Raw genomic sequence first — 19,169 nt, 5'->3', positions numbered from 1 at the left:
CATGTTAGAAGATATGAAAAGTACATTTGTCAGTGTCGAAGCTAATTTGATATCCAAGAGTGCCAAAGCGAGAAGTGAAAGGAGAATACCATTGAAAGAAGAACCCTCAGTTTTTGAACAGAAATTAGATGCCATAATTAAAGGAATGGATAGGCTAGGAGATAGAGTAGAGACAATTGAAAGAAAATCTCCTTGGGATGGTCAACTAACTAATACTTGGAGAAATCCATATTTTAACAAAAAACCAGAACCAGAACATTGGGAAGACTAGTCCTGACCAAAACATTAGGCCCCCATTCTAGGAAAATTATGTTGAAGCTTCAAATTCTAATGAACTAGTAGAGGACACTAAAATAAATTTAATGGGACTCAATAATGAACAACAAGTTTTCTTGACCCAAGAGGATCAAGAGGCTCATATTCTTAAACAATTCCAAACTCAGTCAGGTGAATCATTTGACTTTAGGGAGGGATATGACACAACCATTTATGAAGTACACAAGCAATATAACCTGAGGAATAGAAGAATTGATGTTCCTGAAACCAATAAATAGAAAGCTACAAAACAACCCATCAAAGGTAAGATGAACACTACACCTATACATATTATTTCTAGATTAGATCCTAATCCTGCTAATCCAATAATTGAAGATGTCTCCAACAATCAACCTAATAATAGATAGTCCTCCACTCCTCCTCCCAAAGGAAATGTGGAAGAACCTTCAAAAGTTGATTTGGAAGCAACTTAAACTCATAACCCCACTCCTGAGAAGGAGAAAAATATAGAAAATACAAAAGGTAAAGAGAATGCCACTGTTCTAAACACAACAGCTCAGTCAGAAAACACTTTTAATCTAGAGACCGAAGCAGGCAAACTAAAAATAGTTGTTCCATTGTCAGAATTAGCTAAACATGATGTCTAACGAAGTCAAATCAATAGATCACTTAAAATCACTAGAAGTGAAGACTTGGTCAATGTTTTTTATGACCAACCAGAATTGATCTTTGGCGCTGAAGTAAATGGAAAACCCTTAGATGGAGGAATCCCCCCTTTCTATGTAAGTTTGAACATACATGAAAAAATACTTCATAATGCCATGTTTGATTCTGGGGCATCTCACAACCTAATTCCCAAGTATGTAATGGAAAAATTAGACCTACATATCACTAGGTCATACAAAGACCTCTTTTCTTTTGATTCAAGTTAGGTGAGATGTTTAGGATTGATAAAAGACTTGTGTGTTTCATTGGTTCAATACTTTGCAAAGACAATCTTAATGGATATAGTGGTAGCAGATAATCCACCAAAATATGGCATGTTATTGTCCAGATCTCGGGGTAAAAAGCTTCAGGGATCCCTTCAATTGGACATTTCCTATGCTACTATCTCAATTTTCGGCCAACTGAAGAAGTTATACAGATAAATGTTAATGAAATATGTAGTAAGTAGTCAGGAAAAACCCCAAAATTTCCCCATCTACTCAGTACACTATGATATGGATTCATTCTTTACAATACTGAAGTTGATCCTTTCAATGAATTAGAAGTTTTAGCAACAGAACCAAAATAAATTAAGAAAGGAAAATCTAGTGTTCAGATCGAGGAAATCTCTAAAAACAAGGAAATATCAGACATCCATGGGAAAAAAAGAAAGAAAGTAAAAAAACAGATTTCATAGTTAAACAAATTCTTGATACTCCTAATACCAACTATGAACATGAAATTCTTTGGCATTTAGAATTTGATGGCTCAGTCAACAAATTAGGAGCAGGAGTAGGAGTTTGGTTGTACAATCTTGAAAATGACCATGCTGAAGGCCATGCCTATAGGTTAAACATTAAATGCGCCAATAATATGGCAGAATATGAAGCTCTCTTGCTAGGTCTCAAACTTGTTAAAAGATTAGGAGCAATTAGAGTATCTGTCATAGGAGATTCTGATTTAATCATTCAACAGATCAAAGGGAAATATCTAAATAATGATCCTAGATTAAGATACTACAGAGGAACAGTTATAGATATTTTTAATACTTTTCTGGAAACTTAGCACCTGCAAATTACCATTTAAACCTAATCATCAGTTTACATCTGAGATTAGACACAGACCAACCATACTTGATAACGTAAAGAACTGGCAATTGTTTGATAGTGATGAGCAGATGAATAATTTCTTGACTTTAGATGAGGAATTTTCTAATAGTCATATAGACGTAGACACAATTACTGAATTTAATCAAATAAATGAGGTAGAAACAGATATTTTAGAAGAAAGTACAATTCAAATTCTTCATTCCATAAAGTTTACCAAGAAAGAAATGCAAGACCTTAAACAAATGGATATTTATGAGATTGTAGAAGGAGAATCAGAAGTCATTGATTTAAAGGACAATCATCTATCTAAAGGATTAACTCCTCTAAAAGACCTCTTTGATTCTAATGACATTCCAAAGAAGCTAAAGATGGAACCACTAAAAGCAGACATTGAAGAATATAACTTAGGAACTAAAGAAAATCCAAAAATGATAAAACTTTCTAAATCTTTGCCTCCTGACCAAAAGTCAAAATATGTTGAACTAATGAGATAATTCCAGGATGTCTTTGCCTAGAGTTATAAGGACTTGAAATCATATGACACCTCCATAATTCAGCATACAATACCTTTGAAAGAAAATCAGAAACCATTCAAACAAAAACTCAAAAGAATCAACCTTGTGCTATTACCATTAATTGAAAAAGAAATTAAACGTATGCATGAAGCAGGGATAATTGCCCCTATTAGATTTTTAGAGTGGGTGTCTAACTTAGTACCTACTAGGAAGAAAACTAGGGAAATCAGATTATGTGTTGATTTGAGAAATGGGAATAAGGTTTCTCTGAAGGATAATTACCCTTTACCTAAGATGGATCATATTTTGCAAAGGGTAGTAGGTTCTTCTAGAATTTCACTCTTAGACGGGTTCTCAGGATATAACCAGATTCTAGTTCATTCTGATGACCAGAAAAAAACTATTTTTACAACACCATAGGGCACGTTTATGTACTTCAAAATTCCATTTGGGCTTAAAACTGCAGGAGAAACCTTCCAAAGAGCAATGGACATAGCATTTTCAAAAGAAATTCATGATTTTCTTGTTATATATCTGGATGACTTAACTGTTTTTTCTAAATCGGATCAGCAGCATTTGGACCATCTCAGACAAGTATTCCTAAAATGTAGAAAATATTGTATTTCTTTAAATCCAAAGAATTCCTTGTTTGGTCTAAACGAAGGTAAACTCTTGGGCCATATTATTTCCAAATATGGATTTCGAATTGATCCTGCTAGAATAGAAGCTATTCTGCAGATACCTCATCCAAGAAATATCAAAGAACTTCAAGCTTTCTTAGGAATGATAATTTTTTTGAGAAGATTCATATCTAAGTTGGCTAAACTCATTAGATTTCTTAATGATATGTTAAAAAAGGATTTAAGTATCAAATCGACAGTAGAAGCCAAACAAGCATTTGAAGAAATCAGAATGGCTTTAACTAGAACACTGGTCCTAACCAGTCCTAAATTTGATAGGGATTTCATAATTTTTTCATTCGCATCAGAACACACTATAGCAGCTGTTTTATTACAAAAAGATGATCAAGGATGTGAGAAACCCATAGCCTTTTTTAGTAAAGCACTCAGAGATGCATCATTAAATTACAAAATCATGAAGAAACAAGCATTTGCCCTGGTAAAAGCCATTAAAGACTTTAGATTCTATATATTATACTCTCATGTGATAGCCTATCTACCAAATGTTGTTGTCAAAGACATTCTAACTCAGGATGGAATTGAGGGAAAGAGGGGTAAATGGATTGCTACCATATTAGAATATGATAATAAAATAAAACCTACAAAGCTAATAAAAGGACAGGGATTGGCCAAACTCATGACAGAAACCAATTTTCAAGCCCTGGACATAAATGAACTGGATAATGAACAGGAGATGGCGACTCCACAAATCAGCCAGGCCTTCTTAGATTCACCTTGGTATGCTGATGTAATTTATGTGTTACTAAACCTGTAGGCTCCTCCATGGTTATTCAGAACAAAGAAAAGGTTTTTAAATATGAAAGCTTCAAAATTTTGTATTTTAGATAATGCTCTTTTTTGGAAAAATCATGAAGGAAATTTATTGAATTGTTTACTAAAAGAAGAAGCTGACAAGGCTCTCTAAGAATTTCATGCAGGAGACTGTGGTGGACACCTTTATTGGAAATCAACTGTAGATAAGATCCTAAGGGTTGGATTCTATTGGCCAACCTTGTTCGTTGATGTGAAGAAATTTGTCACTTCTTGCCATAAATTTCAAATTTTTGAAGGCAAGAGAAAATTGTTACCTTTATCCCTTAGACCAATTTCCACTGAAAAACTTTCCAACAATGGGGCCTTGACTTCATTGGAGAAATCCATACTCCCTCCTCTGGCCAACACAAATGGATTCTCACTGCCACAGACTATTTCACCAAATGGATAGAGGCCATCCCCTCCAGACAAGCCAATGATACTGTGATCATAGGATTCCTAGAAACAAACATATTATCTAGATTTGGTTGTCTTGATAAAATTATAACTGATAATGTTGTTGCCTTTAAATCAAAGAAAATGATAAGTTTATGTAACAAGTACCATATTACCTTAGGCCATTCCACAACCTATTACCCTTAAGGGAATGGACTGGCTGAGTCTTCCAACAAGAGCCTCATTAATATCATTAAAAAATTATTGGAGGAGAACAAGAAAAATTGGCACAAGAAACTGATAAATGCACTATGGGTAGACAGACTTACAACTAAAAAATCCATTGGTACTAGTCCTTATGAGTTGGTTTATGGCATGGAGGCTGTATTCCCTTCATCATTAGGAATTCTTGTCATGAAATTAATTCAAGAAGCTCAGGTGGAACCTAATGATATTCAAATAAGGATAAACCAAACCATCAATCTGCAGCAGACCAGAGAGGAAGTGTATCAAAGATCCCAAGTGTTGCAGGAGAAGCTTAAGAAAATATTTGATAAAAGGACCAAGGAAGATGACTTCTACCTTGGAGACAAAGTGTTAAGATGGGATTCCAGGAGAGAGGATAAAGGGAAACATGGGAAGTTTGACTTCCTATGGAAGGGACCTTATATTATCTATGCCTTACAAGGAAACAACACATATTATCTGAAAAAATTGGATGGCACAGAAACAGAAGAAGGACCAGTTAATGGTCAGATGTTAAAAAATTACTTTGATCCTACTTATTAATGTATCTTGATTGTTAATGTGTACATACTATATCCTTTGTATTGTCACAGTTTTGATTGGATGGTAACTTGTTGGAGTTGAAGCCTGAAGAGAAGGCCCTAAGCTTCAGAAGTGGCACTGTCATATATACAATAAAGAAACAAGCAGACGAAGATTTCATAGTTCAGTCAAAATCATTCAGAGGCCATCTGACCTGCTATTCTTAACTTTCCACCAGGAAAAGCCATCCCTAAGTGGAGCCAGTGTTATGCTCGTATACCAATAGGTGTCATATATCATGATTGACTTCATGAGCTATGCAATATGTTCATACCTTTCCTTGTTGCAAAGGTTTTCCATATTTTCAAAAAATCAAAAAATTTAAAAAATGTAGAGAGGGTATACCCTAAAAGAAAAATCAAAGGGTGAAAAGAATAAAAGATGGTCAAAAAAGTGAAAGAAAATGAACCCCACCAAAAAGAAAGACCAAGGAAAGTGTGCTAGTCTAAATGCCACTACTTTTTACTCTTGTGCAATAAACAATTGTGTGCAGCTTGTTAACTTATGCCACAATTGGCGAAGAGTCAAACAACTTAAGCTTGGCTAGTTCGCATTTCAATTTCATGTTTTAGATATAGAGAATACAATCTGAACAAACTGTTTAATCTTGGCAGATAAGTAGATAGGTAGAGTGAATAAAAGGAGCTCAACAGTTTAATCTAAGCCCTTGGATGTAATAAGGCTAGACTTAGATAGATATTTGCATGTCAAAGAAAAGAAAATTTTGATAAAGGTTTTCTAGTCTAAGTGCACCCAAATAAAGAAGAAAAAATGATAGCTTAAAGTAGGTAGGGTAGGTAGATGATGTTACAGAATTACATGTGATGAATGATGACTCTAAATGTGTTAATCTTTACTTTCATCTCAAGTACAAGGCAGACATTACACTGAAAGCATTTCAAGCAAAGCAAGGTCAAATACTTAACTCCCCCCCTCATTTTTCCCTAAATTTTCACTAATTTCCCCTAAGTACTAAGGCATTTGCCAAATTAGAGGGGATCATAGCATTTCTCTAACTTTTGTATGGACTGGACCGTCGGCCCAATAGTTTATAAAGTGTAAAGTACTTAAAATTATTCATAAATCACTCATTCACCTTCATAATTTTTTTCCTAAGTAAAATCCTATTTTACTTAGGAAAATTGCAAATATTTCTCATATAAACCTTTTTCACTTTGAGACTAAGTTTAACTACACATGTCAAATGTTTTTATACTTGGCACTTTTTCATTTCATTGTCATATTAATTTTTAACTTATATTGTATAAATCCCTTATAATATTAACTCTTTCCCCTATTATATAAATATATATTCCTGAAATGTTATATATATCTCGCCCTCGGTTGAATACAAGCATAATCATTGATTTAAATAGGATTAATGAGTTAATCCATAATTCATTAAGAACTTCAATCCCCTACCACACAAAATAGGATTAATTAGCCCTCATGGTTAATTAAGAACCTTACTAGCCAATCCCGCTACTCCCGATGTGATTAAATTAACTCTTAAAGTATCGGGCTTGCCTTTGTTAAAACTCTGCATATCACATCCAGCATCAACCGTCCAATTAGGTCCTCAAGATCTGATGGCCATTATCAATATCACGCGACCCTTTGTGACCGTGCATTAGCGCGTGATCACAAAGCTGTTTTCTCCCAGCACTTTTGCCATGCGTCAAATGTTCTATGGAATCATTGGCTCGAGGTCGATTACCACCCTTCCCCAAAAGAGGTGCGATATGAAACCACTTACCACCTTCTCGCATACGACAAAAACATCACATATTTTGCTGCTGACCTCGCCTGCCCAAAATCCAAAACCCCACGAACTTTTGACTTTGTAAATAAAACAAAAGGTCACTTCCACTACTTCATACTGTAAACCTGTGCGCTCATGCAAAAGAACGTCGAGGTCAACCAGTTCAAGCTTCCAGTCGCCAACCTTCTCCAAAATCTTGTAGCTAACACCAACTAGAACCCTTTAGTCATCCCGAGAACCTGCATTTCGTCACTCATTTCCCAAAAGAGGCATTTATCAAAATCCCAGCTAAACCCTATGAATGTTTCTTTTCCACTGTTAATTGATGAAAAATCCCAAAATTCATACTAATTCAGTCAATACTTTCGTCATTTAAGTCTTCTATAGCCTTTGTGTTGCCCATTTTACCTAGAAAAACACATTTTCCGTCTGAATGCACAAGAACTAGGCATGGAAACCCCTTTGGCTTTGAAAGTTGCACCCCTAAACACCCCCCACCGAGATTTAGACTATCTTCCTTTAGCTGATAAAGACTTCCAAATAAAAGACCTCACCACTGACAAAAATCACCTTAGAGTCTTCTGCCAAAGTAGAGACGACTACCTGAATATCTCAGATATCCTTTGACTATGGGAATCCAATCGTCCCACCTACTTTCTACCCACTGTCCATATTTTTTCAGACATAATTCATCAATGCCATGCCAATTATGACCCTAATGGCCGAGTAGTCATGTCTCCAAGCAAATTAGTCCTTTTTCAAATAACTGCCGAGTCAATTAACGAGATGTTACAATTCCGTTCCAGTCAAGCCCTCACTCCCCTCTCCATGGGATATTTACTTGAGAAATCAACTAAATTGTCCCAAGAAGAAATTAATTGCCTCTATCAAAATTTTATGCTGCAGGAACATCAACCTAATGGACCACCTCCTTATCTGTGCGCTTTCTTCATAGATATAGGAAAACTCATAGTTAATATGATATCATTAGTGATGGGTTTCAATACCAATGAATTCATTGATGAATTAACCCTAGTATTGTTGTCAATCTTTACTCCTGGACAGCCTCCTTCTATCAAATATGACTATGCTTCATACATTGCTGATAAGATTCATGACTAGTTCATGGGACTGGAAAATGAAAGAGTTTTCAAGTATACCACATTTATATATCATCTCATGCTCTATTATCAGTCAAACAATTTCCCATTCCCTATCCTAAAACTTGACACCAGAGGAAATCCAAGGTCTGTAATTTTCTGGTCTATAATCTTCCATGATTCCTTTGAAACCCCTTACTCCTATAATGAATTCATTGATCAATTTCTTCATCTAGCAACCACCCTATTGACAGGGGTTTCCCCTCCCAGGATCAGTGGAGACATTAAAAGGATCCTTCAACTTTCCAATAAGTACAAGGTGAGTGACTGGTATTTATACCAAAACTTTACAGAATTCAGAATATATGGGTGTGAGCTTGCCCCCTTCAAGTTACCAAAATATGTTCCAATGCAATTGTTTGTATTGGAATACTATAGGCAGATGTGTAATTTAGATTTGATCCATTTTACCAAAGCCAAAAAGAAAGCACAGCTCAGGATCAAACATCAAATAGGCCCTTTCACCTGCAACAGTAGAGAAGTAGGGGATGCAGCAGAAAAAATTCTAGAAAACTACCTTAGATTACAAAAAAAAATTGGTTGGGCCCCATATGACCCTCATGGCTTTATTTGTGATAGAAGAATGAAGAATACGTTGTCTCCCTATATGCATCATAGAATCCTAGATATTGAACAGTTTGCCAACATGGATGAATGGAGAGAAGGGACCTTAGTAGCTACTGATAGTGAATAGGTCAACATAGAAAATGTAATGAGAGATCTTGAAAAGACTCTTGACTTAGGTTCTTTTGGGCAGGTACATTATGATAATTCTCAAAAATCAACATCAGGAATAAGTACCTCAGTAGTTGGGACCTCTGAAAGGCATTCACAGCAAACCAATACACCAGCCACAAGGACATCCAAGGATAAAGAAACAGAAACAAGCACACAAGCTACAGAATAGTCTATAATGTCAAAACAGCCTGAAACTCCCAAAGATCAGGCCCACATACAAATTCCTCCAACTCAAGTCAATGTTGTAGAACCACCCATCCTGCAGACACCTCTGAATAAGGAGAGGAATAAAAAGAGAGAGAGAGAGAAGTAGCTACCCCTACCAATGGACCCTCTGAACAGCCTGGTGCTAAGAGGCACAGGTTGAATCCTCTTTCAGAAGAAGAATTCTATGAAGAAAATATTAATAGCCAGAGAAGAGAAGGGGTTGATAGTCATCAAACTTTCCCGGAAGGAGGGACACCTTCTAGCTCACAAAGGCGTGAATTGGAGAGACAACAGAGTGCAGAAGTATCATCCTTTAGGCCTCCAAGAAAGGAAAATCCAGACATTAAGAAAAAGTTAAAAGAAATCAAAGCCAGAAATGAGCCAGTAAGGATCCAAGTTTATAATCAGTATTTAAAAATGGTTCCCACAAACTAGAACAGGTTGATGTTAGCTTATGACATCAAAGAAGGGAAAATGATAATGAGTTTTTTCAAGCCCAAGGTACAACAACCTCAATCAGCTGTACATTATATCAAAACTAATTTCGAGGTCATGGCAAAAGACATCCATCCCCTGGACCAGATTGAATTGCACAAACAAACGGGGGATATGGTCTACTCTACACTAGCAAGTAAGGCCATGATGGCCCAAAGGCTAGAAAATTCTCTGCATAATACAACTGCCCAACTACAGCTGGAAAAAGCCTCTTCACAGGCTAAAGACAACAAGATTAAATCATTAGAAGAATTGATCATTGGGTTGGGCCATGATCCTAAAGATGTGAAGGCTGCAGAAGCCTTAATTAAAAAGAAAAATGAAGACATAGCTGCCTTAAGAAAGCAGCTAAAGTTGCCTCCTTCAGGCACACACAAACAACTAAGATTATGAAACAAAGGGCTGAAGAAGAGATGATGGATTTAGTCCTGAAACTTAATGAGTATTTGAAGGAGACTGAACAAGAATTAGAGAAATCATTGAAGGACAAGCATGGAGAGTCGACCTCTCAACCTTCCAATGTGATTCCAGTAGTTTACACTGCAGTCCCTTCAACCCTTGGAACAACTCTGGCACCTAATGTTTTAGTGATCATAGCAGAGGTAGTAATAGCAACAACAACAATAGGTACAACACAAGAAGGAATTTTGGGACTTAGCCTAGATGAATTAATAAAATCAATGGAGGAATTGAAGCTCCAAGTTACAAAGTTGCAAAAGGTAAAAGAGCAATTTGCTACATTGGAGCAAAAGTATGATCTTTCAAAAATCAATTTTTCAGAGAAAGTGAGGGAAAACAAATGATTAGAGAAAAAGGTGAAAAAATTAGAAAAGGACCTCACATTTGATATACCCTTGGAAGATATTAGAAAAATCCTTTGGGCCAACATCGCTCAATCAATAAATGATATTTGGCCATCTATCCAAATTATTTTTGAGCAGATGGAGTTGATAAAACTAGCCCTTGAAGAAGTCAAAAGAACAAAGGAAGAATTAGGAAGGATGCTTGAAGAGGCTACCAGACTGATTAATTTTTTCAATACTAAGAATAAAAACCAGCTTCAAGAACTAGGCATTAGAGACAGAACATGAACTATTTTGGAAATTAAGAAAGTTTTGACTAAAAAGTCCTTGATCTAGAATTTGGAAAGGAGATGCCTAAATATTCAGGAAGAAATTGATGACTTTATGTAGAGGTTTGGTGTATTGCAGAGTATAGGACTTCCCAATACTTTAGTTATCAATGACAAGCTGATGACACAGTTAGACTACCTAAACAAGCTGGATAAATATGCAGACAACTAGGCCAACTCATCTTCCAGTACAGCTAAAGCAATACCTACAGGTAGAGTTCTTTTTTATTATCTTGAGAACCTATTCTATGTGGAGCACGAGATAAAAAACCTGTTCCAAGTTCAGCCTGATTTTTTCAGATACATTGAGGCTGATGAAATCTTGAGAAAACTTCAAAGGACCAGAATACCACAGGAAAACTAGTGGGTAGAAATGATAGAAATTTTGTGATTTACCTTTGATAAAAAGGTAAATTTTCATTTTTTACCAGAGTCAATGATGGTAACTAAAGACAAGCAAGGATTAAACAGGTTAAAGAGTATTAGGGCAGGTAAAGAGCATTAATGAAAAGATCAAAAACAGGGTAGCCAGCACAGAATTACAAATAAGACAACAGCATGCCCAATCATAGGGCCTGCCTCCAGCACATTCACAAGAATAGGAACAGCAAGACATCATTTTTTCCTTTTCTTCTATCTACGAGACCATATCTCTCTATTTTTCTTGTAACTTATTGATAGTCATCTTAGAATATATCTCACTTTGTTATGAGATATTTTTTGTAGGTTTTTTGTATAAATACTCCCTCATTTTAAGTATTGAGGGTGGATTCTTAGACATTGCTGTAAAACTAATTACTTTGGAATAAAGTGCTATTGGACAAATTTTGTATGGCTGGCTGGATGAAGAATTAATGCAAAGGACTTTTCATAGGATTCATGTGTCAAACACCAGAACAATAAGTATTATATATCTCATGTGTTAACGTTTTCTAGTTTATTATATGAACTGTGTTTCATATCTGAATATTAAAACAAAAAAGAATAATTCAGAAAGTGCTTAAGTGCAATCTATATTCAATCGTTTATATTCTAAATGTTATAAAATGTTTTCTTCTAAACTAGCATAAGTAGTGAATTCTTAATTGCTCCTGTTTCCTAGTTTACTCATTTTGGTCACTCAGTAAAGTATTCTTAATTACTCTTTATTGGTAGTCATCCAAGTTCCCTTCTCTTAGAACATGATGAAGGATTCTTAATTGCCCTTCACCTCTTTTAAGTCCATTCCATATTTTCAAGTCTCTATTTTCTCCTTGTTTAGCTATCTTACAAGGAACCACTAGTAGTTAGGGTTTTGGATGTCATTTAGCTATAAATATTCTTATTTATTAAGGAAAGTATCATCCAGTCTTATTGTAATTGAGCTCTTCTCTAGCAAACATTTCCCCCTCGAAGAGGAAAGTGAACATTGAATCTGTTTCTGAATAATAAAGTACTTTGTAGTTTTTCTCATTTCATGTGATAATTCTATGTTTTGGGCTATATTTCTTCATATTTCTAGTATTCTAGATTTTTCGTAGGTCAATACCATAACATGTGTGACTAAGGGTGCAAAGGAAAAGCACTAGGGGCCAAGTTCAAGTGCCTACATAGGATTTTACATAGTGACAATACCAAGGGCACCAAGTTTAAGGTGTAAAAGTATGGTTAAATGCTTAGGGACAAAGGAAGTGGTCATAGTGCATGGCATTATTAGACTAAGGAGCCAATATATATTTGTTTGCATTTGCAGAGGCATATTTTGTAGTTACACCAAAATTGGCCAATTATCCATATTTGGAAGTCTATTATAATATAGAGGAGAAGGCTTGGGCATGTTTGCAGCTAGAGTTGGCTTATGTGCCAAATATTGCAGTTATGCCAAAATAAGTTATGTCCATAAATGGTGTTAGTAAAGCTTGGGCAGCCAGGTAAATGCACACATTGATTTTGGTGTGAGTGATTAATGAAAACTATGAAGATTTGGATTTTTAATACAGTGGAGAACCACCAGTTTCAGAGATAACAATTGACTTTAGAATAGGCGTACCTGAGCTTTCTTGCTTTCTATGAAGAATTAAATGGAAAAAATGGCTAAGTGCAGGATATTTGATGATAGATCAAGTACGTCATGCATAGGGTACAAGATAAACTCTGTGATAAATTAAGAAGCATTGAGAGCCTTGCTAGAGTACACAAGTCAATTGAGCATTGAGTGGTAGCATGGCTAAATTCTCATGTGCCCATCCTTAGAGTTAGTTTTATTGTAGTCACCAAGAAATTTTAGGTAATAGTAGCATGGAAAACCATGCTTTTGAGTAAACTATCAGGAAATGTGGTTGACCATAGAGACATCATCGATCACTGTGTGATAGTGGAACAAAATAATGGATTGCATTTGTGAAAATGGGGGGAATGCAACATATTCGAGTGAGTTGAGTGGAGAGCTCTGTGGATGAGCATTTATGAGCATAAAGAGAGGGAGTGTCAATGATGCAGAGAGACGATGAGAGTGTGACTACCCAGAAAAGGAGGCTCAGCATGTGCCTGTGTTGCTTCAAGAGACTAAGAGTTTTTGTGGAACTGAAGGGGCTGAGAGTTGAGTGTATGCCATTGAGAGAAGAAGACTGAGAGTTGTGATAATGTGTGTTTTTGTAGAATGATTAGATGAAAAATATTTCATGCGATGAATAAAGAAAAGGTTGCAGAGGAGAACAAAGAGTTGGAATTAGGAAGAGTGGCTACCAATTATTGAGTGCAACAATTTCCTTATTGAGTGTGGGTGGATCTTGCAAACCAAGGAGTTGGTGCTTCCATCTCTATGGATGTCTATGTAGATCATGGGGGTTGGTTCCTCCTACAAGTTGTTGATTGCAACAAATACATGAAGTTGGTGCTTTAGGTAAGCACATCATGTCTCTACAAAAGGAGGGAGTTGGTGTTTTCCTACTAGTGGGTGCTACCAAACAGTCTAAGGGAGTTGGTGCTTCCTATATGTGGTGTCCCATAAACAATTTGATGTAATAGAGTAGAAGATCTTATTTGCATCATAATAACAATCAAGATTTGGTGGTTTTCCTCTTGGAATGATTTCCACGATAAACCTCGACGTTCATGTGTATGTTTCCCATCGTGTTTGCATTCATGTGTTTATTTATGTTGCTGCAAATGACATCGTGTTGATTGTCACATGAATGAATTCCAAGTTTGAAAGTGAAATGATAAAATGTCATAAAATTTCAAATTAGATTTAATATTGGTTCACACCCTCCCTCTCAGTATTAAACATTGTTTTCAAAAATTGGTATCAAAGTCTCGTTCCTTCATGATCAACTTGACCGCTTAAATGTGATAAAAAAGAAACATGGATAATCAATCCTAGCTTATAGCAAAAGGAGCCAGATTGTTTAATGGAGTAGAGTATGAGCTCTAGAAGTTTAGAAGGGAAGTCTATTTAATGGCTTTAGATGTTTGTGTATGGTGCTCCATAGTGAATAGAGAAAATAATGAGTTTGATAGTGAAGCCAAGAGGGTTCTACTGAAAGGACTATGATAGTAAAATTCAAATAACTTGGTAAGACATTGTGTGTCTTCAAGAGGAATATGGGACAAGCTCCATTGTATATATAGAGGAGACAATCATGAGGCACAAGACAAGGTTGACGAGCCTGGATACTTTGGTTGTGAGCTAGAATCCATTAATGTTTCTACTCGATAAAAGAAAATAAGGGGAGAGAGGAAGGATGGTCAAAAGGTAAAAGATATTTTTTGAATGAGAAAGCTACTCATCATCTCTCCAAATATGATGAAAAAAAAGACTTAGAAGAGAGGTCAAGTAGCTCTAAAGTTAAGTTATTTATTTGTGGTGAATATAAAGAAATATATCATTTATCTTCTATTTGTGCATTTGCATCATCAAAAGAAAGGAATAAATGCTCATCCTATAGTAGTAATAAAGTTATACCTACCTTAGTATCAATAGCAGAAGAAGATACCTCTCTAGAGGAGGGAAGAATGTCTCATGGTGAGAATGAATAAATATCTCATGAATCTTAATCGATAGGAGAAAATGAAAATATTCCCAGTACTGATGAGGAAAGAATTGTAAGTGAAACAAATCTCTAGTATAGGCATGTTAGTACCTCTAATAGAGAAGAAGAGGATTTAGATGAAAATATCTATTTTAGAAGGAAGCTCATATCTACTCTAAAAGAGATGAAGGAGCTTATGGAGGAAATCCAAAAAAACAAGGAGAAGTTGCAAGAATATGAGCTTTAGAATGACGTGCTGAGAAAAAAAATTATCGATCTAAAAGCTCAACAAGGTGAAGTCAATAGATTGAGTGAGATGTTGGAAAATAAGCTTCATGAGAAAGAGGCCTATTGTGAGAGACAACAAGGTGAAGTATTCTCATTAAGATATGATTTAGAGGAGGTAAAAATGTTCAACATGAATAGTTGTAAATAGATTGTTGGACAACAATAGTAGTAGTTATTAGGGTCCTATAAATATAGTGATCAAGGTATGATTATCTAGATATTTATCTCAGTGGTATGTTGTAAATTATTTTATTACTTTAAGTTGTTTTAGTTTTTGAAAAGAAAAGAAAAGAAGAAATAAGAAAATTAGAAAAAGAAAAAGAAAAGTAGAGAGAAAAAGAAATTTTGAAAATACAAAAGAAAGAAAAATATACAAAAAATAAAGGGGAATAAAATAAAATATATAAAAAATGAATAAAAATAAAATTCCCAAAGCGGCAAGCTATTGGGTAGTAGAGGGCCTGCGTAACAGTTTTTGGGATCAAAGCTCGCGATTTGGGGAAAAGTATGGTAAGGACTCCGCGAAGTGTGCGGAGCACGAATTGTAAATGAGTCAAGTCAAAGGGTTGTCCGCCCAAAAATAATGTAAAATAATAGGATGTGAGTCGGCCTACCCATGGTCCTTGGACCATGGGAATGTATAAATAGAGCAAGGCTCTATGAATAGAAGGGAGTCTTTGGTATGTACTTTTGGATCTGGAATGTAATGGGTTTTTGAAGAGCAAAGTCTTGAAGCATATGTAAGTCTAAGTCAACGGTGTTGGTGGGTAGATAGAGGCTGTGCAGCTATGTGCGTAGAGGCTTAGTAGAGTTTGTAGCTGTGTGCACAGACCCTTACAGCTAAGTGCACAGGGTGGATCTGGATGTATTGGTGGAAGAGTTGAATAAAGATAAGTTGATTCTGAAATACTGTGTTAAACCTGAATTGTTGTGGATCTGGTTAATTTATGGTTGATATATCTATTTGATCTGTGCGTGTATGCTTATGTTATGAGTTTATGAATTTCTATAACTTTTATGGGTGTGTGAATTGGTTATTTCTATTAAATGTTTGCTTAAAGACCATAAAAAGGTAGATCTGATCTACAACAACTCATTAATAATAAGCAGTAAGGAATTGCGTCAGTCCGAATATACGCTGAATCAGAGTAGTGTGAGGCCATAAAACGGCGTGTGAACCTTCCAGACCACATCAAGACATCCCAAGGGTGTAGAAACCTAGTTCTAGAACCCTCCCATGCTACCTCGGGTAAGACCTCAGTCCGGGCTCCGCAGGCTGTTGCCGAAAGGGCTAGTGGCTGCGGGATTTGTTTGGCTAAATAACTCTTCCAAACCTAGGTCAGGCCCCTATAAGCCAACAAATGGTTCCATTACTAGTACTGAGATATGCCTAAGGGATGTCTAATGTCAAAACACTAGAATCCTATAGAGAAAGAACTTGAAGATTGGTTAGATCAGAAGCTTCGTGAGTTCGTGGTTCAGGAGAACAGAAACCTGCAGATATTAGAGGAAGGGTGGTTCGATCATAACATATACACAGATATCCACGAAATCTTCTTCACGACATTCCCGATAGAGTTGTACGAGTGGATCGCAAGGTTAGCCGACAACTTGGGAAGCTGCAGAGTAGATCAACCTATTGTGTGGACTCTAGAATTAGTGCGCAGGCAAGAAACATCGAAAGATAAAATCACACGCACAGTAGATCATTGGTTGGATCAGGTAATAGGAGGGTTTATTACTGAGTTTGCGATAGACACAACTATGAGTTAAGTGAAGTAGAAAGGCACTTTCTCCAAGCACCATGGGGTAAGTATATTAAATCGTTGAATACTTGGATTAAGATGCTGTTGTGTGAAAAACAAATTATGTGCATTTATTGATGTCTAGCGTAACACGGAGTGGAAGAGGCTATCGAGGAACTGAAGGATTAGAGAACAGTTCGCTAATTTCTATTTCATAGGAAACCGAGAAGGAGCTCGCAAGGTTCTCTCCAAGAAGTGCAGTGCAGTTGATTAACTAGCACTTTCCATTGATACCACCTCCATCTATGCCATCACCTACTTCACTGATGTAAAATCCATCTTCACCAACTTCACCTCTGCCACCACTGAAGGTTGGGATGGCGAGTGTAGTCAAGTTGATGGTATTTAAGGGTGAAATAAATGAGGAACCTGGTCAGTTCTGGTTTGTGGTAAGGGTTGTATGGGAAGCCCAAGGGATAATAGATGATAACATCAAAAAGGCTACCCTGGTTAGCGTGTTGTAGGACTTCGCGTTGATGCAGTACATAAAGTACTCAAGCAATCATCCGAATGCGGGAATAACGGTGATCCAGGACACCTTGAACAAAGAATTTAGTCAGCCAAAATCAGAGACACAGTCGGTCATTGCATTCAAAGAGATAGTGATGTTACTGGGTGAAACCTCGTGGGATTTGAATCACAGATTAAAGAGCACAATCTGTGAGGCTAACATGACATTGATGGATGCGCAGCACTGCGCGTGGTTTATGGCATCCTTGACACCACATCTAGGGATAACGCTATCACAGCAAAAGATCTCAACCCAAGTCGAAGCATTAGAGACTGCAATGAGATTTCACGAAACCACAATATAGGATCTAGGGTTGGGATTTCAGTAAATCCACACATAAATACAAAACCTATGCTTAGAGATGCGAAGTTTGAAACAAGGACATGCACCTCGGTCAGAAGGGCGTAAAGAAGTATGGTGTATCAAATGTAAGGGCCAGGGCCACGATAAGGAACATTGTCCGGTCTTTGCGAACTATGTGGCGGTGGCGGGACCAATACCATTGCGACCAAAGATACAAGCAGGGCCAAATGCGGTGCTCGCACTCTGGTGCATGATATGTCAGGATGGAGGAAAGTGTGCCATGAACAACTGTCATCTATTACAGAACCAGAGATAGCCCCCCCCAAGTGGTTAGTTTGCAACTTTTGTAGGACAGTGGGCCACGATGAAAGAAACTGTTGAAGTTACGAGATGTTGATGGATCGAACACCTGCTTATAGGATGCAGATGGAGGCGCGCGGGCAGGATCCTACCACAACAATAGCACGGGGTGAATTCTAAGGATGCAGACAAGGGTGAGAGGGAATGGGACCTGGACGTGGATGAGGACAATTAATCTGCTATAATTATGGAGGACTGGGGCACTACGCGCGTGATTGCACGAACCTGACCAGAACCTGTTGCCCATACTGTTACCAATTTGACCATGAAGCAGTCGATTGCCCCACGCTAATTGCTCAGATGCGGGAAAAGGGGGTGCTTCTAGCTACTCCCACTCAGAACGTCCAAATGATGAAGTCTGAACCATGCGTGGGAGACCCTAACGTAAATATGATGCTCAGAAGTGGTGCAACTACAGGAGAAGATAAAGGGAAGCAACCCAAGGAGGATGCATGGGTTCGCAAGGCTCCCATGAAACAACCAAAGTTTGATTTGGAGTACGTGAAGGAAACATTTATGGAGGCTAAGAAGAACTTCGTGGAAGCTTCCACTTCAGGTAGCAAGGATCAAACAGAGTTAGAGAAGGATACTTCTATGCTAACTACCTTCTTAGAGACATGCATGAAGCTACTCCGAGATACCAAAGTAGTGAAGGGATTGTAAAAGTTAATAACTAGGTGCACAGGATCAGACGAACCTTGAATGGTACAGAAGTTGGGAAAGCATGCATTGCGAACTAGGTGGGAAATGCAGTTCACTGCCCAGATTGGGGACTATGAGATGGACCAAGTTGTTCTAGACTTGCGGTCAGATCGAAATGTCCTACCTAAACAAACCTGGGAGCACATGGGCAGGCCCACACTACAATGGTTCCTCATCAAGCTGCGGATGGTGAACCAACAGAAGATCTTTCCTATGGGAATACTGCAAGGAGTTACAGTATACATCGACGGTGTAAGAACACTAACTGATTTTGAGATCATAGAAATTGTGGATGATAGTAACCCATATCCTGCATTATTAGGGATAGACTGGGCAACGGATATGAATGGAGTCATCAACCTAAAGAAACGAAA

This window comes from Pinus tabuliformis, chromosome 3_1 (assembly GCF_031772625.1).
Source record: "Pinus tabuliformis cultivar Carrire ecotype Pingquan chromosome 3_1, CPIR1, whole genome shotgun sequence".
In the NCBI taxonomy this organism is placed as follows: domain Eukaryota; kingdom Viridiplantae; phylum Streptophyta; class Pinopsida; order Pinales; family Pinaceae; genus Pinus; species Pinus tabuliformis.
Note: the sequence above shows the minus strand (reverse complement) of the source record.